Below are 392 nucleotides of genomic sequence, written 5' to 3' on the forward strand. Positions count from 1 at the left end.
GATTTCTCGCTTTCTATCTCTCTGTCTCTCTCTGTCTGTCTGGCGAGCGCACGCGCCCTATAGCAAAAACCTCTCCAAAAAAAAAGTATATCCAGTGTGGTCATGCATGCATGATAAAAATTTGGAAAGAAGAGATGAAGGAGAAAGGATAGCAACACAGCCACTTTCCAAGGGGACTGGGTGCATTCTCATTTTATCTCTTTTTTCCTCTCTCTCTTAGTCTCTCCAGTGAGCACAAGTGTCTAGTAAATTAAATAGTTAAAAAACAAAACAAAACAACAACAACAAAAAAACTTTTAAAGCATTCTAAAGCAAGTGAAGCAAGTGTTAAATACCTGGTCTCTGTTTTCCATAAGCAATCGGAGTAACTTTTTGGAACCTGTTGCTTCTTG

The 392-nt window shown here is 38.8% G+C and overlaps 1 long non-coding RNA gene across 1 annotated transcript in view; it reads right to left on the reverse strand.

Moving 5' to 3' along the window:
• The window catches only part of LOC102481227 (uncharacterized), a 1,209-nt gene extending 823 nt beyond the window's left edge, over positions 1-386 (reverse strand). Inside the window, exon 1 of the long non-coding RNA XR_336676.1 lies at positions 336-386. This is a non-coding gene — a long non-coding RNA (uncharacterized LOC102481227). The remainder of the gene's footprint in view (positions 1-335) is intronic.
• Between the last annotated feature and the right edge of the window lie 6 nt (positions 387-392).

Source organism: Tupaia chinensis, unplaced genomic scaffold, assembly GCF_000334495.1.
Source record: "Tupaia chinensis unplaced genomic scaffold, TupChi_1.0 Scaffold141288_1, whole genome shotgun sequence".
NCBI classification, from domain to species: Eukaryota; Metazoa; Chordata; class Mammalia; order Scandentia; family Tupaiidae; genus Tupaia; species Tupaia belangeri.